Genomic DNA, 24,965 nt, shown 5'->3' with positions numbered 1-24,965 from the left:
TCCTCCACCCACTCAATCAATCTTTGCAGTACAATTCTTCCTACAATCTTGACCATAGAATCTAATAAAGAGATCGGGCGATAGCAGTGTGGCCTGCCCTTATCGCCCTTTTTAAAAACTGGGACGATTGTGGAAACACCCCAAGATCGTGGGCATCCCTCTTTTACAGCTGCGTTAAAAACTGATTCTAAAATCGGTGCCCAGAAACTCGGATCAGATTTGTACAAATCAGGGGGGATCCCGTCCGGGCCAGGGGCTTTTCCCCCTGTGATTCCCTGTATGCCCTCTAGGACCTCGGTTCTGTTAAAAACAATCTGCACACTAGCTTTACTACAGTCAGTACTGGTATCCTTATCCTCTGTACAGCAATATAATTTTTTAAAGTGCTCTTCCCACTCCTCCTTGGATATATAACTTTCAGTACCATTTCCCGGGTCCTGTGTCAGAAATGGTTTTCTCATCAGGGCCCAGAAAGCTGTACTACTTCCAAGGGTGGCAGGGTCTAAGATCGCTAACCACGCCTCTTCCCTTAGAAGTTCCTTATGTCTTGCAATGGTATTTTTATAAATCTTTCTACATTGCTGGACATCGGCTTTTATCCTAGGCTTAGATGACAATGCTACTCTTAGGTTTTTGGCTGCTAGAGTGCAGTCCTTATTAAACCACTTTGGACCTTTTAGGGAGTCTGAATTTTTTATAGGAACTGATAGTAATTGAGATACCTTCATTGCTAACCGATTGAAGGCATTTAAAACAATGTTTGGGAGTGCATCTACTTGCGTGCATAACGAAATCTCGTCAGCACAGGTAGTTTTTATTTCGGTGTACAACTGGTCAGGGGTTACCAAGGACCATCTCAGACGGCGTCTGCCATCAGTGGTATTCACCCTACCAATGAGAGGTTCCACTCTTTCTTTTGCTATCAGTGGACCCCTCAAAAGAGCAGTGAGAGGATTGTGGTCGCTGAATTCACTGACTTCAATAGAGAAGGATCCTGCAAAAGTCTGCATGGCAGAAGTTAACATAATAAAATCAATGAAAGTTGCCCTGTCATTCCCCTTAAACGTTGGGGTATCAAAGCGCTTATTTGGGGCCATCAATGCCATCATAGGGGTTAATTCTAATTCGTTAAGCATATCATTCAAATGTTCCCCCTCAGTTGTATGCTCAAAGTGAAAATTCTCACAGACCGGACAATTAATTTCTGTGATCAGTTTAAAAAGAGGGTCTCCACAGGGATGAACATTAAAATCCCCAGCCACCATGAGGTTGTGAAGACAACCCTTCATGGAGTTACTGATAAAAGAATGCAATGTAACTATCTGTCTAGAATTGGTGCTACAAGTAGTGGAATTATAAAAATTAACCAGACCGGCCGTGCAGTTTTCTCCATTTAAAACTAAGCCAATAATACCAGTGTGGTTGGTTGCAATTCTCCGAACCTTACAACATATAGCTATAGATATAAACACAACCAGGCCCCCCTTAGCTCTGCCCCTATTTGTTGCTACTGCCGGAACGTAGTAGGCCTTAAACCCTTCCAGGAAGTAGTTACAATCGATTGACCAAGTTTCCTGTAAACAGATAATTTGGTACTTTTTAATATACTCAATCCAATTGCAATCCTCCATTTTGGAACCAAGACCCGCAATGTTCCAAGATATTATATTATTAGAGATATTGACAGCCGAATTACGTTCCGAACATTCCGTATCCCTAGAGCCATGAATTTCCTGCCCGCCCGATACCGCCTGTCAGTCACATAACTCTAATCCCGAAAGGGCATCAAATCTATTATGAGTTGCAATGTTGAAGACATTACCTCTCTGTTGCCCCACGTTATAATCAAACCCATCATTAAGGGGCAGAGAATGTGAGGGTAAACGTGTTCTAAATGGGCCAGGGGTTGGTGGATTTCTAATAATATGGGAATAAAAGAACCCCAGAGGCCGTATACAAATACTGCTGGGAGTGTTGGCTAGTGCAGCAGCTCTAAGTAGAACTGTAGCAGCATGCTGAGGATGCCTAAAATTAATAATAATGCAGTCACCGTTTATTGTCTTGCTGGACGATCCAATCCAGCTGACCCTTCTTGTCGTCAATATTTGATCTGCATACTTAACGGGAAACCCACAATTCTTGTTAAGCCAGAAAACTGTCCTGTTCTTTAGAGAGTCGTGATTTTCTTCAGACACCTGATGCGCTTGGGGCTGAATAGGAGGGACATTCGTAAGCACAGCCACATAGGGAGCACAATCAGGAGGAAGGTTTACATGACGAGTTTTCTTTGAGTGGGTATGGATCAGATTTCCCTCAAGAGATCTCGTATTAGTGGTATTCTGCAATGTTATTGTCATGGGACCTGATAAGACAGGGTCAGCCGCAACCACTTTATTCTGTGTGTTGATCTGCCTAATTGATGGGATATTAGATACACTACTTTTTGATGATCCCGGGTCAGCCACAAGTGGATTGTTAATGGCTGCATCTGATTTACCAGATACTCCAGCCAAGTGGGTTTTTAATAAGCCACCTAATCTATCAACTTCTGAGGCCATAGTATCTAATTTATCTAGCAGTGGTTGCAACAGCTCTACAATTTTTTCCTCTAATTTTCCCTCCAGAGAGTTAAATAGGAGAGTTAATGATTCAGGGGCGATGTTAGAGCTCAATCCGCCCATGCCACTACCCTCCCCTAGAGTCTTTTGCTGTCCCCCACTGTTAGAGACTCTATTGCCCCTACCGGTTTTACTCTTGCAGTGGTTGCCCGTGCGCTTAGCTTGTACCTTCCTGCACATCCTTATCGGTCTTTGCTTTGGTGAAAGGGGAGATAAGGGTGATGAATCTTCCTCAGTTAATTCTATCAATTCAGGTACACCTTCAGGGTCAACTACAGTCTGATCTATATGTATTTGCGCTGTAGTAATTATAGCTGCCACACTTCCCCCGTTCAGGCCATCTATGGGAGCTGTCACTATCAAGGGAGGCGGTAGTTCGGCAACATCATTGCCTCGCCCAAGGGACGCTCTACGGGTGTTGTTGATTTGAGTCACCTTTTGCACCAGGTAATTATCCATAGTGCCAGCCCCCTTAGTGGGTTTATTCGTCTTGGCCTTATGCATAATAGCAGTAATCCTTAGAACCAAGCGCTTTGTTCTCTTTTTACCAGGGACTATATATCCCTCTAGTATATCTTCAACCCACGTTACACAACTATAAATAATTACTACACAGTGACTGTCTGCAATACATACAATGTCCGTGGCCCAGTCCAGTCTCTTCCGTCCTCTGAGGGCCTCAGAGGGCCCGCCCTTTGCCCGGGCTTAGCCCGGCGCCGCCCGCGCGCGTCCCGCGACGCGGAAGAAGCTTCAGCGTTTTAAGCGCCTCCGGGCGCGAATGCGGCAGGAAGTTGGCCGCTATACAGCCTGGGAGCTGTAGTCTCCCCCCGTCTCAACCGCGATGCCAGGGAGCGGCGTCGGGGGAGACCCGCAGCGTCAGGGACCCAGGAGCGGCAAGAGCACCAACAAAGAAGCCAGCGGGACCGCAGGTAAGTGCAAGCTCCTCAATCCTCAAGGTTCACCCGCTCCTCCGAGGGAGCTTCAGCGTTTTAAGCGCCTCCGGGCGCGAATGCGGCAGGAAGTTGGCCGCTATGCAGCCTGGGAGCTGTAGTCTCCCCCCGTCTCAACCGCGATGCCAGGGAGCGGCGTCGGGGGAGACCCGCAGCGTCAGGGACCCAGGAGCGGCAAGAGCACCAACAAAGAAGCCAGCGGGACCGCAGGTAAGTGCAAGCTCCTCAATCCGGCTTCTGACCCATTGATAATGATTTCGGCTTCTGCACAACTATAAACTTTTTGTAGCATCTGTAAAAAAAATTTGCGGGAAACCAAACTTTCGCAAAATAAAGAATAAAGCATTCCAATCTAATAAATCAAAAGCCTTTTCGGCATCCATCATCATAATCACCGCATTAGTCTCATTAATTGAAAAATAATCAATGGCTTGTTTTATAAAATTCCGTATTAGATGCCATCAAATGTCCTGGGATAAAACCATTTTGATCGCTATGAACCACTTGTTATGCACAGGGAGCTATCCTTTTTGCCTAGATGTTCATGAGCAATTTATAATCGGTATTTAACAGACCAATAGGCTGATAAGAGCTCGGATCGTAGGGATCTTTATCTTTTTTAAGAAAGACTATTAACACAGATTCCTTAAAACTTTTGGGGATTTCAATACCTTATTTTATTTTATTTAATTGATCAATTTTACTAAAAAGGGAAGTAATTCATCTTGAAATGCCTTATATACTCCTACAGGTATCCCGTCAGCTCCACTGGCCTTGGCATTAGGAATACGTTTTAATACTGATTGAGCTTCTGAAATTCCTACTTGAGCATTCAATGCCTCTGAAAACTCCTGTGACAGCAAGGTAGCTCCAAGGTATCAAATTAACTCATTAATTCTACTTCATCTGTCACTTGTGTTTCTGCATAAATTTGATTAAAATGCGCAAGGAACACCTCAGCGATGGCCAATTTATTATCTTCTAACATACCTGTTGATGGATTTTTAATTTGGCTAATTAATTGAGCAGCTATTTGAGATTTCGTAGACCACGCCAGAAATCTACCAATCTGCTGACTTTCCTCGTAAGGTTTTTGTTGATAGGCCTTACTCCCTGTAATTTCCTCTATTAAGAAGAAATCCTTCAATTTATCCTTAGCCCTAGCTAGCTCTTGCTGCTGTGCTTTTATAATGGGCTCTGGTTTGTTTATTAGGGTTACCTTTGATCTGGCCTTTTCCACAGCAGTCTGTAGTGCCAAAATCTTGTGTTTCCGTACATTGTTTATTTTTGCCTTATATGATATAGTTTGGCCTCTTAAGGTAGCTTTAAAAGCCTCCCAGATCGTAAACAGGGGGCCGTATTTAGATTAAGCTGAAAGAACTCCTTGATAAACCCTCTGGTTTCTGTTAACCTAGTCATATCTTGTTGTAAGGATTTATTGAATTGCCATCTGGACCTCTTTTGTAAAGTGCTACTTAATTTTAATGTAAATGAAACTAAAGAATGATCTGAAAAATAATTGGCCAATATTTCTGCCGGGCCATTGGCAACCAATTTATCGACTAAAAAGTAATCCAATTGTTGCTGAGAAACAGGTGAATTGCAAGAGACTAGGGTGGCCTAGTCTCCAAGGATCTGTTAATGAGAAATCTTTTGTGAGGCTGCTTATTAATTTTGCGGTTTTAGGCTTCAATTGGCGCTTCGCCTTATTTGATGTATCAAGTGCCAGATTCTGAATAAAATGAAAATCACCCCCCCAGAATTAATATGCCTTCCATCTGTACTGCTAATTGATAAATTTGACCAAGTGCTGCGGTATCGTCCTTAATAGGACCATAATAATTCACCAGGGTCAGGACTGTATCCTGCAGCTTAACTTTCACCGAAAGCCATCTACCTTTCCCATCTTGTTGAAAATCCTTAACCTGCCAGTCAATGGTGTTTGCTAGTAAAATCCCTACCCCTCGGACAGCTAAATTGGCAGGTGAAAAGTATGCCTGCAAATACTTCTTGGGAAGTGCTATCTTTGGGATGTCAGTCCTAAGATGTGTTTCTTGTAAAAATAAAATCTCGGGAGAGAGGGAGGTGATCCAATTCAGAAGAGCAGTGCCTTTCCGCAGGTTAAGTAATTCATTGGCATTACATGTATATAAGACTCACAGTGTCACTTAGGTTTAGGTTCCCGTTTCTCACTTGGGACACACTGCACACATGTTTCTTTCATTTACAACAATGTATATATCTATTTTAGTTTGAAAATATATAAAATATGTTACACTGAAACCATTGTGTTAGTGGTTCCTTCGCCAACTGCCATTACCTAACCCTCTATATTGCAATTGTACTTTTGTGTCATAAGTAAGAAGAATATTATTCCACAGGAACCACTGTCTTCCCTATATGTCTCCACATTTTATAGCCACTAAATTAATCCTATTTTCAACTGTGGATGTTCTGTTCTGAAACTCATTTTACTTCTGAAATTGAAGCTTCTTTCTGCCACCCTTCAAAGTGCTGAAATCTAATAGGAACACTCTTTTAAGTGTGACATAATTGTGAGCCAGTTAGTCCAACAACTTTGTGCTTGGCATAAACACAGAGGAACAAGGTTAGGCTGTATGGGAAAATGTTATACACCCATCAAATGTCATAACAATATTACCCATATGATCAGGTTGATTTCCCATGTAAACGTACAGTCATTTTAAAGTGTACTTATTATTCATAATACAATATTATAGTGGGTTCCATATACAAATATATCTTTACAGATTTGCACTGTAGGAAAGCTGGCTGGCACATAACAAAACGCATCGGGAGTAGTATTAGATGTTAATTTGGCTATCTCAAGATAGCAACTAGCTAGAAATATAAATGTAATATTTAGTAAATTCCAACTCAATGGTGCATTCAGATTTATAATACATAGTAGGGAAAGGCGTGTTTAGAATAACACCTTTCCCCTACGTGAAATTCCAGGAGGCCAACTGACAGTCAACTGGTAAGTGGCCTTGATGAAGTTTGAATCCTGCTCTCAGAGTGGGGGCAATGGACTAGGTGTAGAGAGGTGTATTAGTTCCTCTAGCAGGAAGACCAGTTGGGCAGTGCCCAGGAACTCAATGTACTTAAAAGGGAACTCCCCTGTCACAAGCAGTTGTCAGGTGACTCTTGTAGAACACCCTTCTTTTGTCCTAGTAGTCAAGCAGGCACCAGATTCAGTGGGGGGAAAGCTGTCCCCAGAACTGGCTTGGAGTGACCCATGATAACTCTTACCCCATTTGTTAGAGAATGGCCAGGAGTCGTTCCCACCCACAAGCCAGTGCCAGGCATACATTTGGCATCTCAACACCTTTTTTAGAACACTACAGGACCTGTGGAAGAACAGATATAGGAATAGATCTGCTGTTTGCCACTTATGAGAAGACCTGCAAGGCTATATCTGCTCCTACTTGTACTCAGGGCATAATGGGAACACCTAGAGTTATTTGGCTGACCTCAGGTGTAAGCTGCAAGACCACAACAAACTAAGCCAAATTATGAGTCGGGCTGCTCAATACCAAATGGACCTGACCTGGAACATGCTAGTGACCTTTGCTGGACTGAGTCTTGAAACCTATGTGCTGGTCATTATGTCCTGTTTTCCGTGGATGTGTTTAACTGGGCTTCTTTTTTTAACATCCCTGAAAACCTGGGACTTAAAAACATTTTGGACTTGACTACTTCCGGAAGACCAGGACAAAAATGCCAAGCTGATCCGCCTGGTGAACCCTCCCACTGGGTGAAGAAGCAGGTTTACCCACTAGGAGTTTCTCTGCAGTAGCAAATCTATTGCACTTGGAGGGCCTCTTTGATCACTGAGTGACCACAGCACAAGTCACCCCTTGCCGGACCAAGTAAATTGCAACTTTGGAAGAGGGTTCACTTGGGGCATAGGTGAAGGTAGAAATTCCATGTTTCACCTGTTGTGATTAATGACTCACATTAAGAAGTAGGTTTCCCTTCACAATCTTGATAAATGGCTCTGACCATTGACATGGCACACAGAAGGGCAGAAACATGCTGACATATTTAAACGAATGTTGCAGTCATTGAACCCTTAAGCATCCCATTCATTTGTATCTTTTTAATCATACCTGAGATACCACCCAATAAAGGACCCTTCTGTGGTATACCTTAAGGTACTTGTATCTCTATATGGAAGGCTGTCAATCAATCAATCAATCAAGGCATTTATATTGCGCACTACTCACCCGGAAGGGTCTCAAGGTGCTTGGGGAAGGGGGTCTGCTACTGCTCGAACAGCCAGGTCTTGAGCTGTTTCCTGAAGGCGAGGTGGTCCTGGGTCAGCCGAAGGTGGATGGGCAGAGAGTTCCATGTCTTAGCCGCCAGGTAGGAGAAGGATCTTCCTCCGGAGGTGGCTCTCTGGATGCGAGGGACGGCGGCGAGGGCGAGGCGCGCGGATCGTAGCTGGCGAGTGGGCGCGTAGAAGGCGAGGCGGTTGTTGAGGTATCTTGGACCCAGGTCGTGGAGAGATTTGTGTGCGTGGGTGAGGAGTCTGAACGTGATCCTCTTGTTGACAGGGAGCCAGTGGAGGTCTCTCAGGTGGCTCGAGATGTGGCTGCGTCGGGGGACGTCTAGGATGAGTCGGGCGGAGGCGTTCTGGATGCGCTGAAGTCTTTTCTGAAGCTTGGCTGTTGTTCCGGCGTAGAGGGTGTTTCCGTAGTCTAGTCTGCTGGTGACGAGGGCCTGGGTGACCGTCTTCCTGGTCTCGGTCGGGATCCATCGGAAGATCTTGCGGAGCATGCGGAGGGTGTGGAAGCAGGATGAGGAGACGGCGTTGACTTGTCTGGTCATCGATAGGGAAGAGTCCAGGATGAAGCCCAGGTTGCGTGCGTGGTCCGTTGGCTTTGGTGCGGTGCCTAGGGCTGGGGGCCACCAGGAGTCGTCCCATGCGGAGGGTGATGGTCCAAGGATGAGGACTTCTTTCTTGTCCGTGTTCAGTTTCAGGCGGCTCAAGTTCATCCACTCGGCGACGTCTTTCATCCCTTCATGCAGGTTAGTCCTGTCGTTGTCAGGGTCTCTGGTGAGGGAGAGGATCAGCTGGGTGTCATCGGCGTAGGAGATGATGTTGAGGTTGTGTTGGCGTGCGATGGCCGCGAGGGGTTTCATGTAGACGTTGAAGAGGGTGGGGCTGAGTGACGATCCTTGCGGTACGCCGCAGATGACTTCGGTGGCCTCAGATCGGAACAGAGGGAGGCGTACTCTCTGTGTTCTGCCGGCGAGGTACGAGGTGATCCATTCCAGGGCCTTCCCTTGGATACCTGTGTTGTTGAGGCGTTGGACTAGGGTGCGGTGGCAGACAGTGTCAAATGCTGCGGAGAGGTCCAGGAGGATGAGGGCCGTAGTTTCCCCGTTGTCGAGTAGAGCCCGGATGTCGTCGGTGGCTGTGATGAGGGCGGTCTCAGTGCTGTGGTTGGCTCTGAAGCCGGATTGCGATGGGTCGAGGGATCCGTTCGTCTCGAGGAAGGTGGACAGTTGCTTGTTGACGATCTTCTCGGCGACTTTGGCAGGGAAAGGAAGGAGCGAGATTGGGCGGAAATTCTTGAGGTCGATTGCGTCCGCTGTTGGTTTCTTCAGCAGTGCGCTGAGCTCGGCGTGCTTCCAGCTCTCTGGGAAGGTGGCTGTGTCGAAGGAGATGTTGATGATGTCTCTGAGGTGGGGTGCGATGGTGGAGGCTGCTTTGTTGAAGACGTGGTGGGGGCACGGGTCCGTTGGAGAGCCGGAGTGGATGGTGTTCATCATGCGGGCAGTGTCCTCGGGAGTCACCTTGGTCCAAGTCTGGAGAGTGACGGTGGTGTGCGGAGGTTCTACCAATGGGTGCGGGGGCGGAGTCCCGAAACTCTCGTGGATATCGGCAATCTTGCGGTGGAAGTACGAGGCGAGGGAGTCGCAGAGGTCCTGTGAAGGGGCGATGTCGTTCCTTCCGGTGCTGGGGTTGGAGAACTCCTTGACGATGCTGAAGAGCTCCTTGCTGTCATGGGCGTTGTTGTCCAGTCGTTCCTTCAGGGATTTCTTCTTGGTGATGCGGATGAGCTGGTGATGTCTGCGAGTTGCGATTTTGAGGGCGGTCATGTTGTCGGCGGTCTTGTCGAGGAGCCAGGCCTTCTCGAGTGTGCGGCAGGCCTTCTTGGAGACCCTGAGGTCGTCGGTGAACCAGGGGGCCTTCTTGCTTCTGGGCTTGGTGGGTGGGTTCTTCAGTGGGGCGAGGTCGTCGGCACAGGTGGTCAGCCACTGCAAGAAGTTGCGGGCTGCTGTGTTGGGGTCCGTTGTGCTGACAGGTGGGTTCTGGCTGAGGGAGGAGGTAAGCTGGTCGGCCGTGATCTTGCTCCAGTTTCTGTGGGGGACCTGCTTCGGGTGGTGGTGGGTCGTGTTCTTCCTGATGCTGAAGTGGACACAGCTGTGGTCGGTCCAGTGAAGTCCGGTGGAGTGGCTGAAGGAGATGTGTGTGCTGGACGAGAAGATCGGGTCGAGCGTGTGGCCGGCGTAGTGCGTGGGGGTGTTGACCAGTTGCTTCAGTCCGAGGTTAGCGAGGTTGTCCAGCAGATGTTAGTGGATTTCAAAAACTCCCCCAGAAATGAGTTTGTGTACGTCCTGTTAGTACTGTTCTACCTGTGTGGAATTAGATTATTGGTGCAGATGTATGCTACATTACATGGGTGAGGCCTTCACATTCAAATATAAAATTATTTGTTTTCCCTGTTGCCTTAAATTTTCTGGAATATGATAGGAAATTAATACCCTTCCTGTAAAACTATTCACTGTACCTTTGTGATATAAAGTTATTGTATGGAGGAAGTACAGTTATTTACCCTCCACTTCTCCCTACGTGATATTATAAAGTAGGAAATCCGGCCATCGCTATAGTGTCCTTCACCTTCCTCAAGATGGGTTTGTTTGGAGTAGGAATAGTGAATTTTACCCCTTTAATGTCCAACACCTTTCACAAGAACGTTTAATTTAGAGTGGCATTAGTAAATCTGATCCCTGTAGTGTCCAAAACCTTCCTCAAGGTGGTTTAGTTTGGAAAGGCAATAGTACATGTGACCTCTTTAGTGTCCAGGAGTCTCTCTTGATGGTTTAAATTGGAGAGAGAATAGTAACTCTGAACCCTTTAGTATCCAACAGCTTCCTCAAGGTTGAAGATGGACTAGTAAATCTGACCTCTTTAATCTCCTACACTTTCACCAAGATGGATTAGTTTGTAATGGCAATAGTTAATCTGCATCACAAGGAGATAATGGATAATGGACAGAGTGCTGGAACTTTTGACACTCACCCCCAGTCACAGATCTGGGTTGAATCCATCATCGTTCTTTAGCTCAATTTGCCACCCCAGTTCAGACACAGCTAGATGCAAATCAGTCTTGACCCTGTGCCTCATGGGAGCAGTCCCGCACGAACTGCCAAGCCATGTCTTCCCTGGACCGGAAACTAGCATCCTGGGAGCGGTTTAGGGCTAACAGCCCTCATCAGCCAGGCTAGTTTGAATCCAGTGGCAAAGTCAACCAGGGACCCACGTCTGGGCATACCCTGCCAAATTAGGGCAAACAATGCAAACACAAGGAGATAATGGATGGAATGCTGTAACTTTTTAGACACTCACCCCCAGTCAAAGATCTGGGTTAAATTCATCATTGTTCTTTAGCTCACTTCACCACCCCAGTTGAGACACAACTACATGGGTCCCTTGCTCCCTTTGTCACTGGATTTAAACTAGCCTGATGAAGGGTGTTACCCAGAAACCAGTCCCAGTATGCTTGTTTCCAGTTCAGGGAAGACTTGGCTTGGCTGTTCAGACTGGACTGTTCCCATGAGGCATAGGGTCAAGATTGATTTGCATATAGCTGGGTCTGAACTGAGGTGGTGAAGTAAGCTAAAGAATGATGATGGATTCAACCCAGATCTGTGACTGGGGGTGAGTGTCTAAAAAGTTTCAGCGCTCCATCCAGCATATCCTTGTGTTTGCTTTGTTCACCACAGATCTGGGTAAATTCATCATCGTTCTTTAGCTCACTTCACCATCCCAGTTGAGACACAGCTACATGGGTCCCTTGCTCACTTTGCCACTGGATTCAAACTGGCCTGGCTGATGAAGGGTGTTACCCAGAAACCGGTTCCAGGATGCTTGTTTCTGGTTCTGTGAAGACCTGGCTTGTCTGTTCAGGCTGGACTGTTCTCATGAGGCACAGGGTCAAGACTGATTTGCATATAGCTGGGTTTGAACGGAGGTAGTGAAGTAAGCTAAAGAATGATGATGGATTCAACCCAAATATGTGTCTGAAAAGTTTCAGTGCTCCGTCCATCATCTCCTTGTGTTTGCTTTGTTCACCCTGGGTTGGCAGGGTATGCCCAGACGTGAGTCCCTTGCTCACTTTGCCACTGGATTCAAGCTAGCCTGGCTGATGAAGGGTGTTACCCAGAAATCGGTCCCAGGATGCTTGTTTTTGGTTCTGAGAAGACCTGGCTTGGTTGTTCAGGCTAGATTGTTAACATGAGGCACAGGGTCAAGACTGATTTGCGTATAGCTGGGTCTGAACTGAGGTGGTGAAGTAAGCTAAAGATCGATGATGAATTCAACCCAGACCTGTGACTGGAGGTGAGTGTTTGAAAAGTTTCAGCACTCCATTCATCATCTCCTTGTGTTTGCTTTATTCGCCCTAGGTTGGCAGGGTATGACCAGACGTGGGTCCCATGCTCACTTTGCCACTGGATTCCAAGTAGCCTGGCTGATGAAGGGTGTTACCCAGAAACTGGTCCCAGGATGCTTGTTTCCGGTTCAGGAAAGACCTGGCCTAGTTGTTCGGACTGGCCTGTTCCCATGAAGCACAGGGTCAAGACTGATTTGCGTATAGCTGTGTCTGAACTGAGGTGGTGAAGTAAGCTAAAGAAAGATGATGGATTCAACCCAGATCTGTGACTGGGGTGAGTGTCTGAAAAGTTTCAGCACTCCGTCCATCATCTCCTTGTGTTTTGCTTTGTTCACCCTAGGTTGGCAGGGTATGACCAGACGTGGGTCCCTTGCTCATTTTTCCCCTGGATTCAAGCTAGCCTGGCTAATGAAGGGTGTTACCCAGCAACTGGTCCCAGGATGTTTGTTTCTGGTTCAGGGAAGACCTGGCTTGGCTGTTCAGGCTGGACTGTTCCCATGAGGCACAGGGTCAAGACCGATTTGCATATAGCTGGGTTTGAACTGAGGTGGTGAAGTAAGCTAAATAAAGATGATGGATTCAACCCGGATCTGTGACTGGGGGTGAGTGTCTGAAACGTTTCAGCACTCCGTTCATCATCTCCTTTGCTTCAATAGTTAATCTGCCCCTTCTGTGTCCATCAACACTTTCTCCAAGTTGGAGAAGTTTGGAGAGGTAATAGTTAATCCAACCCCTTTAATGTCCACCACATTCCCCAAGATCGTTTAGTTTAACCCCTTCGATGCGTCGGATGCATGGGAGCCTATCCCAAAGGTTTTTGGGCCCTTGACTGTTGCGGGTACTTGGGACTCTCACACGAGTGAGACACCATTATCATCGGGAGACCTGGGGGAACACTGGGTGGTAGGAAATTTGTTTCAACCAGGAGATGCCACAACTCTCCCACACAAAAATGTGTGGAAAAAAGTGATTTGAGGTTTGCAGGGGATACTGGGTAAGAAAAAGTTGGGGGATCCACGCAAGTCATACCTCCCTATAATCCTCCGGGTGTCTAGTTTTCAGAAATGTGTGGATTTGGTAGGTTTCCCTAGCTGGCCGCCGAGAACGGGGTCAAAAACCCAGGTGACCCCCCTTGCAAAACCCGGTCGTTTTGTGATAGGCAATTTTGATGTCGCCTTAATACGTTTTGGGCCCTTGCCTGTCACGGGTACTTGGGCCTCCCACATGAGTGAGACACAATTTTTATGGGAAGACCTGAGGGAACTCTGGGTGGTAAGAAATTTGTGTCAGCCCTGTGATGCCACAACATTCACACACAAAAAGATGTGGAAAAAGTGATTTATTTCAGCTAAATTTGAGGTTTGCAGGGGATTCTCGGTAAGAAAATGTTGGATGATCCATGCAAGTCATACCTCCCTGGAATCCCTCGTGTGTCTAGTTTTCAAAAATGTATAGGTTTGCTAGGTTTTCCTAGGTGCCGGCAGAGCTAGTGTTCAAAATCTACAGCTAGGCACTTTGCAAAAAAAGGGTCAGTTTTCACTTTGAAAATGTGGTGTGTCCATGTTGCGTTTTGGGCCGTTTCTTGTCGCGGGCACTAGGCCTACCCACACAAGTGAGGTACCATTTTTCTTGGAAGACTTTGGGGAAGGCGGGTGGGTGGAATTTTGGGGATCCACACAGATTCCAGAACTTTCCACCACAGAAATGTGAGGAAAATGTGTTTTTTTTTTACAAATGTTGAGGTTTGAAAGGAATTCTGGGTAACAGAACTTGATGAGAGCCAGTCAAGTCACCCCATCCTAGATTCTCCTGGGAGTGTAGTTTTAAAAAATGTATAGGTTTGCCTAGGTTCCGGTAGAGCTAGGGTTCAAAATCTACAGCAAGGCACTTTGCAAAACAAAGCTCAGTGTTCACTGTGAAAATGTGGTGTATCCACGTAGCGTTTTGAGCCGTTTCCTGTCGCGGGCACTAGGCCTACCCACACAAGTGAGGGACTATTTTTCTCGGAAGACTTTGGGAAACGCAGGGTGGGTGAAACGTTCTGGATCCACGCAGATTCCAGAAATTTCCACCACAGAAATTTGAGGAAAATGTGTTTTTTTTTTACAAATTGTGAGGTTTGCAAGGGATTCAAGGTAAAAGAACGTGGTGAGAGCCAGTCAAGTCACCCCATCCTGGATTACCCAGGGTGTCTAGTTTTAAAAAATGTATAGGTTTGCTAGGTTTCCCTAGGTGCCGGCAGAGCTAGGGTTCAAAATCTACAGCTAGGCACTTTGCAAAAAAAGGGTCAGTTTTAACTGTGAAAATGTGGTGTGTCCATGTTGTGTTTTGGGCTGTTTCCTGTTGCGGCACTAGTTCTACCCTCACAAGTGAGGTACCATTTTTCTTTAAAGACTTTAGGGAATGTGGGGTATGTGGAATTTTGTGGATCCACGCCGATTCCAGAACTTTCCACCACAGAAATGTGAGGAACATTTGTTTTTTTCAAAAAAATGCTGAGGTTTGCAAGGGATTCTGGGTAACAGAACCTTATGGGAGCCAGTCAAGTCACCCCACCCTAGATTCCCCTGGGTGTCTAGTTTAAAAAAATGTATAGGTTTGCTAGGTTTCCCTAGGTGCCGGCAGAGCTAGGGTTCAAAATCTACAGCTAGGCACTTTGCAAAAAAAGGGTCAGTTTTAACTGTGAAAATGTGGTGTGTCCATGTTGTGTTTTGGGCTGTTTCCTGTTGCGGCACTAGTTCTACCATCACAAGTGAGGTACCATTTTTCTTTAAAGACTTTAGGGAATGTGGGGTATGTGGAAATTTGTGGATCCACGCCGATTCCAGAACTTTCCACCACAGAAATGTGAGGAACATTTGTTTTTTTCAAAAAAATGTTGAGGTTTGCAAGGGATTCTGGGTAACAGAACCTTATGGGAGCCAGTCAAGTCACCCCACCCTAGATTCCCCTGGGTGTCTAGTTTAAAAAAATGTATAGGTTTGCTAGGTTTCCCTAGGTGCCGGCAGAGCTAGGGTTAAAAATCTACAGCAAGGCACTTTGCAAAAAAAGGGGCAGTTTTCTTTGTGAAAATGTGGTGTGTCCACGTTGCGTTTTGGGCCGTTTCCTGTCACGGGCACTAGGCCTACCCACACAAGTGAGGGACTATTTTTCTCGGAAGACTTTGGGAAACGCGGGGTGGGTGAAACGTTCTGGATCCACGCAGATTCCAGAAATTTCCACCACAGAAATTTGAGGAAAATTTGTTTTTTTTTACAAATTGTGAGGTTTGCAAGGGATTCAAGGTAAAAGAACATGGTGAGAGCCAGTCAAGTCACCCCATCCTGGATTACCCAGGGTGTCTAGTTTTAAAAAATGTATAGGTTTGCTAGGTTTCCCTAGGTGCCGGCAGAGCTAGGGTTCAAAATCTACAGCTAGGCACTTTGCAAAAAAAGGGTCAGTTTTAACTGTGAAAATGTGGTGTGTCCATGTTGTGTTTTGGGCTGTTTCCTGTTGCGGCACTAGTTCTACCCTCACAAGTGAGGTACCATTTTTCTTTAAAGACTTTAGGGAATGTGGGGTATGTGGAAATTTGTGGATCCACGCCGATTCCAGAACTTTCCACCACAGAAATGTGAGGAACATTTGTTTTTTTCAAAATAATGTTGCGGTTTGCAAGGGATTCTGGGTAACAGAACCTTATGGGAGCCAGTCAAGTCACCCCACCCTAGATTCCCCTGGGTGTCTAGTTTAAAAAAATTTATAGGTTTGCTAGGTTTCCCTAGGTGCCGGCAGAGCTAGGGTTAAAAATCTACAGCAAGGCACTTTGCAAAAAAAGGGGCAGTTTTCTTTGTGAAAATGTGGTGTGGTACCATTTTTCTCGGGAGGCTTTGGGAAACGCGGAGTGGATGGAATTTTGTAGATCCACACAGATTCCAGAACCTTCCACCACAGAAATGTGGGGAAAATGTTTTTTTTTACATGTGTTGAGGTTTGCAAGGGATTCTGGGTAAACGAGCCCGGAGAGAGCCAGTCAAGTCACCCCATCCTGGATTTCCCTGGGAGTGTAGTTTTAAAAAATGTATAGGTTTTCCTAGGTGCCAGCAGAGCTAGGGTTCAAAATTTACAGCAAGGCAATTTGCAAAAAAAGGGTCAGTGTTCACTGTGAAAATGTGCTGTATCCATGTTGCGATTTGGGCCGTTTCCTGTGGCGGGTACTAGGCCTACCCACACAAGTGAGGTACCATTTTTCTTCGAAGACTTTGTGGAACACGGGGTGGGTGGAAGTTTGGGGATCTACACAGATTCCAGAACTTTCCACCACAGAAATGTGAGGAAAATGTGTCTTTGTTTTACAAATTGTGGGGTTTGCAAGGGATTCAAGGTAAAAGAATCTAGTGAGAGCCAGTCAAGTCACCCCATCCTGAATTCCCCTGGGAGTCTAGTTTTAAAAAATGTATAGGTTTTCTAGGTTTCCCTAGGTGCCGGCAGAGCTAGGGTTCAAAATCTACAGCTAAGCACTTTGCAAAAAAGGGTCAGTTTTAACTATGAAAATGTGGTGTGTCCACGTTGGGTTTTCGGCCATTTCCTGTTAGGAGCACTAGGCCTACCCACACAAGTGAGTTACCATTTTTCTCAGAAGACTTTGGGGAACGTGAGGTGGGTGGAATATTGTGGATCAAAGCAAATTCCAGAACTTTCCACCACAGAAATGTGAGGAAAATTGGGTTTTGTTTACAAATGTTGAGGTTTACAGAAATGTGAGGAACATTTGTTTTTTTCAAAAAAATGTTGAGGTTTGCAAGGGAGTCTGGGTAACAGAACCTTGTGGGAGCCAGTCAAGTCACCCCATCCTAGATTCCCCTCGGTGTCTAGTTTAAAAAAATGTTTAGGTTTGCTAGGTTTCCCTAGGTGCCGGCAGAGCAAGGGTTAAAAATCTACAGCAAGGCACTTTGCAAAAAAAGGGTTCGTTTTCACTGTGAAAATGTGGTGTGTTCACGTTTATTATTGGGCCGTTTCCTGTTGCGGGCACTAGGCCTACCCACACAAGTGAGGTGCCATTTTTCTTGTAAGGCTCCGGGGAGCGCGGGGTGGGTGGATTTTTGTGGATCCACGCAGATACCTGAACTTTCCACCACAGAAATGTGAATAAAATGTTTTTTTTTTTTACATATTTTGAGGTTTGCAGTGGATTCTGGGTAACAGAACCTGGTGAGAGCCACACAAGTCACCCCATCCTGGATTCCCTTGGGTGTCTACTTTTAAAAAATGTATAGGTTTGCTAGTTTTCCTAGGTGCCGGCAGAGCTATGGTTCAAAATCTACAGCCAGGCACTTTGCAAAAAAGGGTCAGTTTTCACTGTAAAAATAAAGTGTCTCCAACGTTGTGTTTTGGACCGTTTCCTGTCGCAGGAACTTGGCTTACTCACACAAGTGATGTACCATTTTTATCGGGAGACTTAGGGTAACATAGATTTGTAGAGAAACTGTTATTACCTACAGACTTTTGATGCATTTCTGCCTTCCCAAATGAAAGACAATGTGTAAAAAAGAAGTCATTTTGAAAAATGACCTGTCATTCTCATGCTAGTATGGGTATTCTCAATTTCGGAAATGTGCAAATAGCTACAGTTTCTAAACTCTATACTTTTGTTCGCATTTCAGAAATACATAAGTGTCTTTCATACCGATTTCTCCATGTATACCTTGTCCCAAAATAATTGCTATATACCGGGTACATAATTAAAAACCATTGAAAGACGCTGCTCAGTTATTGGTTCTGGGTTCATCGGGTTCTTGGTGAACCTACAAGTCCTATATATCCCCACATCCATAAAGGTCTAGCGGATGGAACAGTATATTGCTTTCAAACAGTTGTCACAATTAGAAGAAGTTATAGGTGAAAACGTTGGCACAAATGGCTGTTTTTTTTAACTAATTTTCTATTTTTCATATATTTAACTGTTAGTTTCCATGAAGAAACCTTGAAGGATCTACACAAATGCCCTTGCTGAATTCAGAATGTTGTCTTCTTTTCTACAATGTATAGCTTCCCAGGATCCAATATTGCTTTTAAACCCATTTCTAACATTAACTGGAAGGAGGTTGAAAGCACAAACAAATGCCAAAATAGGCCGTGTCTCAGAAAAATGCCAAAATTGAGTAAGAAATGTTGGTTTTCTGACAAAAGTCTGCTTGTCCCTGAAATATGGGAAAATTGTGATTTATTCCCCACAACTTCTTTGTTGATACCATTTGATACCATTTGCGCTTTCATCTCTTGCCCTTTTCTCCCATTTCTCCCCTCCCCAAAAAATGCTGTATTTTGGGTAATTTCTGGGTCTCCTTAAGGGTAATCCACAAATCCTGGGTACCTTTAGAATCCCCATGATGCTGGGAAAAAAGGACGCAAATTTGGCATGGATACCTTATGTGGTCAAAACGTTATAGGGCCCTAAGTGCGAACTACCCCAAATAGCCAAAAAAAGGCTTTACACAAGGGGGGAAAAGGCCTAGCAGCGAAGGGGTAAAAGTGGTAATTGTAAGTCTGACCCATTAAGCATCCAAAATATCCCCCAAAATGGTTTAGAGTAGAGTGGGAATAATAAATCAGACTTGTTTAATTTCTAACACCTTGCCCAAGATGGTTCAGGTTGGAGTAGGATTAAGAAATCTGACCCATTTATTGTCCAGCCCCTTCACCAAGATGGTTTAGTTTGAAGTGGGAATAGTAAATGATGGCACTTTAGTGTGCAATACTTTCACAAAGATGGTTTAGTTGGAGTGGGTAAAGTACAACTGACCACTTTGTTGTCCAACATCTTCCCCAGGATTGTTGAATTTGGTTTTGGAATAGTAAATCAGACCTCACAAATGTCCAACACCTTCCGCAGTATGATTTATTTTGGAGTGGCAGTACTAAATCTGACCCTTTAGTGTCCAGCCCCTTCTTCAAGACATAAATGAAGTGTTGGAGCACATTTATTAATATTTGATGCATACTTAATTTCACATTTTACATTACACTTAAATTTTTCAATTAATCAATCAATCAATCAATCAATCACGACATTTGTATAGCGTGCTACTCACCCGGAAGGGTCTCAAGGTGCTGGGGGGGAGGGGTACGTTACTGCTCGAACAGCCAGGTCTTGAGCTGCTTCCTGAAGGAGAGATGGTCTTGGGTTAGCCGAAGGTGGATGGGGAGGGAGTTCCAAGTCTTGGCTGCCAGGTAGGAGAAGGATCTTCCTCCGGCGGTGGCTCTGCGGACGCGTGGTACGGTGGCGAGGGTGCGGCTGGTCGATCGTAGCTGGCGGGTGGGTGTGTAGAAGGTTATGCGGTCGTTGAGGTACTTGGGGCCCAGGTCGTGGAGAGCCTTGTGTGCGTGGGTGAGGAGTCTGAACGTGATTCTCTGGCTGACGGGGAGCCAGTGCAGGTCTCTCAGGTGTCCGGTGATGTGGCTTTGTCGGGGATGTCCAGGATGAGTCGTGCGGAGGCGTTCTGGATGCGTTGGAGTCTTTTTTGAAGTTTGGCTGTGGTTCCGGCGTAGAGGGTGTTCCCGTAGTCCAGTCGGCTGGTGACGAGTGCCTGGGTAACGGTCTTCCTGGTTTCTGTGGGGATCCATCTGAAGATCTTGCGGAGCATGCGCAGGGTGTTGAAGCATGATGAGGAGATGGCGTTGACTTGTCTGGTCATCGAGAGGGAGGAGTCCAAGATGAAGCCCAGGTTGCGCGCGTGGTCCGTTGGTTTGGGAATGGTGCCCAGGGCAGGGGGCCACCAGGAATCGTCCCAGGCGGAGGGGGATGATCCCAGGATGAGGACTTCCATCTTGTCTGAGTTCAGTTTCAGGCGGCTGTTCTTCATCCACTCGGCGACGTCTTTCATCCCTTTGTGTAGGCTGGCTCTGGCGGGGTCGTTGGTGAGGAGAGGATCAGTTGGGTGTCGTCGGCGTAGGAGATGATGTTGAGGTTGTGTTGGTGTGCGATGGCTGCGAGGGGGCTCATGTAGACGTTGAAGAGGGTTGGGCTGAGTGATGATTCTTGAGGTACGCCGCAGATGACTTCGGTGGCCTCGGATCTGAACGGGGGGAGGCGGACTCTCTGGGTTCTTCCGGCGAGGAACGAGATGATCCACTCCAGTGCCTTCTCTTGGATTCCGATGTTGCTGAGGCGCTGCACTAGGGTGCGGTGGCAGACAGTGTCGAATGCAGCAGAGAGGTCCAGGAGGATGAGGGCCGCTGTTTTCCCGGTTGTCGATCAGGGATCTGATGTCGTCAGTGGCTGCGATCAGGGCATTCTCGGTGCTGTGGTTGGCCCGAAACCCGGACTGCGAGGGGTCAAGGGATCCGCTCGTCTCGAGGAAGGCGGCGAGCTGTCTGTTGACGGTCTTCTCGATTACTTTGGCAGGGAAAGGAAGGAGCGAGATGGGACGGTAGTTCTTGAGGTCAGTGGGGTCCGCCGTCGGTTTCTTCAGGAGGGCGCTAGCTCGGCGTGCTTCCAGCTCTCCGGGAAGGTGGCGGTGTGGAAGGAGGTGTTGATGATGGCCCGGAGATGGGGTGTGATGATGGCGTCGGCCTTGTTGAAGACGTGGTGGGGGCAGGGGTCGTGGGGGATCCGGAGTGGATGGTGTTCATCGTGCGGGTGGTGTCTTCGGTGCTGATCGGGGTCCAGTTGCAGAGGGTGGTGGTGGCGGGCGTTGGTTCGGTGGTAGGGTGCGTGGTCTGTGCGTTAAAGCTGTTGTGTATGTCGGCGATCTTGCGGTGGAAGAACGAGGCGAGTGAGTTGCAGAGGTCTTGCGAGGGAGTGATGTCATTGTTTCCGGCGCTGGGGTTGGAGAACTCTTTGACGATGCTGAAGAGTTCCTTGCTGTCGTGGGCAATGTTGTGTAGTCGATCTTTGAGTGCTTTCTTCTTGGTGGCGCAGATCAGCTGATGGTGTTTGCGGGTGGCGTGCTTGAGGACGGTCCTGTTGTCTGTGGTCTGGTCGATCCGCCAGGCTTTCTCGAGGGTGCGGCAGTTCTTCTTGGAGTCCTTGAGTTCGTCGGTGAACCAGGGGGTTTTCTTGCTGCCGGGTCTGTTGGGAGGGTTCTTTAGTGGTGCGAGGTCGTCGGCGCAGGCGGTCAGCCACTTGGTGAGGTTGCTGGCTGCTTCGTTGGGGTCCGTTGTGCTGGTGGGAGGGTTCTGGCTGAGGGAGGCGGTGAGCTGCTCGGTGGTGATCTTGCTCCAGCTCCGGCGAGGAGCCTGTTGCGGGTGATGGTGGGTCGTGGTTCTTCTGAAGCTGAAGTGGACGCAGCTATGGTCAGTCCAGTGGAGTCCGGTGGAGTGGCTGAAGGAGATGTGCTTGCTGGATGAGAAGACGGGGTCAAGCGTGTGGCCGGCGTAGTGGGTGGGGGTGTTCACCAGTTGCTTGAGTCCGAGGTTGGCGAGGTTGTCCAGCAGGGTGGTGGTGTTTCTGTCATTGTTGTTCTCCAGGTGGAAGTTGAGGTCCCCTAGGAGGATGTAGTCAGCAGAGGGAAGGGCGTGCGGGCTGATGAAGTCTGCGATGTCTTCCCTGAATTGTGTGCGTGGTCCTGGGGGTCTGTAGATGAGGGTGCCTCTGAGGGTGGTCTTGGGGTCGGTGTGTATCTGGAAGTGGAGGTGTTCGGCGGCGGTGAAGGTTTCGTCGGAGTTGGTCGAGATGCGGATGGTGTTCTTGTGTACGATTGCGATGCCTCCTCCCGTCTGGTTGACGCGGTCCCTCCGGGTGATATTGTATCCGTCCGGGATGGCTATGGCGATGTCGGGCGCTGAGGAGGCGTTCATCCAGGTTTCAGTGAGGAAGACGACGTCTGGTGCTGTTGCGTCGAGCAGGTTCCAGAGTTCGACGGCGTGCCTGTGGACGGAGCGGGTGTTGAGCAGGATGCACTTGAGGTGGTTGTTGCTGGTGTCTGGCTTGGCGGGAGCGGTGCAGGTCCGGAGGCAGGTGAATTTGCAGTCTTGTTGTATGTATGCGAGGGGAAAGAGATCCTCATCCCTTACTCATCGTTTAATAAGCGAAAATCCTTCGTGTGCTGGTTCTTGCCCAGAGACAGGGGGAGATGCCCCTTTCCCCCTAAATTGAAACGAGTTTTTTGATGGTGTGTCTGGGCTAGAGTTTAAGTTTCCGTTATTTGGGATAAAATCCAATTGATACAAGTAGATCCGGTTGATGTTTGTATTTTTTATTCTTATTGGTAGCTGCAAACGAAAAGGATGGCACAGCCAACACGTGTTTCGCCCCTTAATTGGCCATCAGGCCTGGGGCTTCCTCAGGGCTGTACATAGACAATGTAAAACCAAGGTTGGATAAGGACATGGTGTGGTCAGTCGTGTGTGTATTATGTACATAATGAGCGGTGATAAAAATTATTATCATAAGGAGACGCAGTGTTAAAGGAGAGAAAGATAAATGTGGGAAGAGAAAATGAAGGTAAGGTGAGAAGGGGATCAGGGTAGGCGTGCGGCAGGTTGGGATAAAGTAAAGAAAGCAACGTGTGTGGCATGAGTAAGAGCGAGTGTGTCAGTGAGGGAGACAGAAATATAGTGAAATTATGGTACAGAGTGTAGTCGGGTTGGAGGGAGAGGATAAGCAGTTGTGATACGAGAGTGAGATTTAGAACACGAAAGGTGGGTGTATTTTGTGGAGAGCGTTCGACAAGTTTCAGTTTAAAGTACATTTTACAATTGTTAACATTACCCGGTGTATGTTAGCGCGAACGAACACATAATATTATTGACATTATAATCATCAAACGGTCATATAGAGAAAGGATATAGAAGGAAATGTGGGTCAAATAGGAGCATAATGAAACAAAATAAATCAACAGTAAAAATTACATGGCATTAAGCGATTCCAATGTTCAATTTGAAATTTCGCGATTATAGGACGTGTAGAATCAGTTATCGACATTTTGAAGAGAATAGTGAATATCCACAATCGGCATTACGAGTTATTATTATAAACAAGAACAGAGAATCATTGAAAAATAGAATAAAAATATAGTTACAGTAAGAATTATGAGAAGGCCACATCAGGTTACCGGGTCAAGTACGAGATAAGGGAGGAAAAGTTCGCATTAGTCTTTTCCTTAATGGATATTGGAAAGAATGGAGTTTTTTTGGCGCCAAAAGTGAATAAGTGACTTCGTATGGTATACGATACCGGCGCGTCCTGGGTCACAAGGTCTATTCATATATATTATTCTAAAAAAGAAATGTGACAAAGGTTTTGGAGAAGTATGTTGCGCCGATAAAGTGAATCAGTGACCTCGTGAAGTATGAGGTACTGGTGGGTCATGCGTTACAGGATATGTTTGTACATTTGGACGAACGGGGATAAGGTGACATATAAATTCACAAATGAAAGTTGAGTGGTGCAGGTAATGGTTCGTAGGTAGTACAATCTGTATCAAAGAAGTAAGCACTAGATTTATAAGAGTGGAACTATTGCCGAGTGGGAGCGGTGCTCTTAGGTTTTCTAAACACTATAAGTATTCCAAGCCACACGTGGATGTTTGTCTATACGGGGTTCAAGACAGTGTTAAAAGTGATGTGAGGCATACGCATGCTCTAGACGATAAGGTGAGCAAGTGCGATTGAAAAATTAAGCAGGATCAGGAATTCCTTACCAGGTGTTCAGGTAATTCGGTATTTTTAGCGAGGGTTTATAAACCCGAAGATTTCTAAAAAGCGGAGAAAGCACAAGGGGGAACAAGCAAGGAAACGTGTAAGCGGAAGGCAGTTCTGTAATGCTAGGTGGCAGGGAGGGGGAAGGTGGGAGCGTGGGAAGGAGTCCCTTACCTCTGGTCACGGCTAATGCCAGGTGCTGCTGTTGTCCATGTTGTGGTGGTAGTGACAGCTCAAGGTAGCGAGCAGTGAAGAGGAGTCGTGTGAGGAGACTTCCGGTTCATAACCCGGAAGTAACAGGGTGCTTTAGCTGGGCGCCATATTGGGTTGGGGATTGACAGTGGGATAGGCGAGATTAAAATAACGATCAACAATTTATGAGAGAAATGAATTAAAGCGAAAAGAGGGGCGAGAAGAAAGTAAATATAAGGTTGTAAAAGGTTAATACCAAAGGAAAGTAAGTGAGTGTGTCAGGCATCTTAATCACTTGAAACATATGCAAAAAAATAATTATAAAAATTATTAACAGTCCATATATCAGTAGGCTCTGAAAAGCAGAATCTTAAGACAGTACGGTGGGCAGAGTTATGTTAATTCACACAGAAACGCCCAATAGTCACAATGTATGCCACCTGGTATCTGTACATATTATTACATATTCTGAAAGATTGGCAATCAATCAGGAGGGTATGCTGTATGTTCCTTTGTAGTATTAAGGGAACCTTAGTTGAGAATTGTTGACAGCGGACGCGTTGTGTTAGTCCTCGGGTAATGGAGGGTGCGGTTGTAGCAATGTGTTGGGGCATCTAGTCATCTCCCAACCATATATGCATTTCCGCATCCTTATTGAGCCCCAGATTGGTGGTTTTATAGTTCATTATTAGTTCACTTTTGCGTCTTCGGAGTTTGAGTTCGCGGTCTCCCCCTCTTTTTGTTTGGTGTACAATCTCCAAACCAAAGAAGCGGAAGTCTTTTTTGTGAGGATGATGGTCTTCGAAGTGTTCAGTAAGTGGATGGCCTGAGTGGTGTTTGTGGATGTTACGGTAATGTTCCTGAATCCTGGTCCGTAG

This window comes from Triturus cristatus, chromosome 4_1 (assembly GCF_964204655.1).
Source record: "Triturus cristatus chromosome 4_1, aTriCri1.1, whole genome shotgun sequence".
Taxonomy (NCBI): domain Eukaryota; kingdom Metazoa; phylum Chordata; class Amphibia; order Caudata; family Salamandridae; genus Triturus; species Triturus cristatus.
Note: the sequence above shows the minus strand (reverse complement) of the source record.